The sequence below is a fragment of the Varanus komodoensis genome, unplaced genomic scaffold (genome assembly GCF_004798865.1).
Source record: "Varanus komodoensis strain SLA01 unplaced genomic scaffold, ASM479886v1 scaffold1, whole genome shotgun sequence".
Lineage (NCBI taxonomy): Eukaryota > Metazoa > Chordata > Lepidosauria > Squamata > Varanidae > Varanus > Varanus komodoensis.
Genome location: NW_025335268.1, coordinates 136,603,834 through 136,604,186, shown reverse-complemented (window position 1 = coordinate 136,604,186; position 353 = coordinate 136,603,834).

Sequence of the window (353 nt, the reverse complement as noted above, 5' to 3'; positions counted from 1 at the left end):
CATTCCAGGTTCCTATGGAGTATAGATCTTTACAGCATCGGACTCTCCTTTCACCACCAGATACATCTGCAACTGAGTGTCCTTTCGGCTTTGACCCAGTCGCTACATTCTTTCTGGTGCTCCTAGTACTAGCCCTCTGCTCTTCCCCAGTAGCATATTGGACACCTTCTGACCTGAGGGGCTCATCTTCCAGCATCATATCTTTTTGCCTTTTGGTACTGTCCATGGGGTTTTCATGGCAAAGATACTGGAGTGGGTTGCCATTTCCTTCTCCAGTGGATCACGTTTTGTCAGAGCTCTCTGCTATGACCTGTCCGTCTTGGGTGGCCACGCACAGCATAGCTCATAGCTTC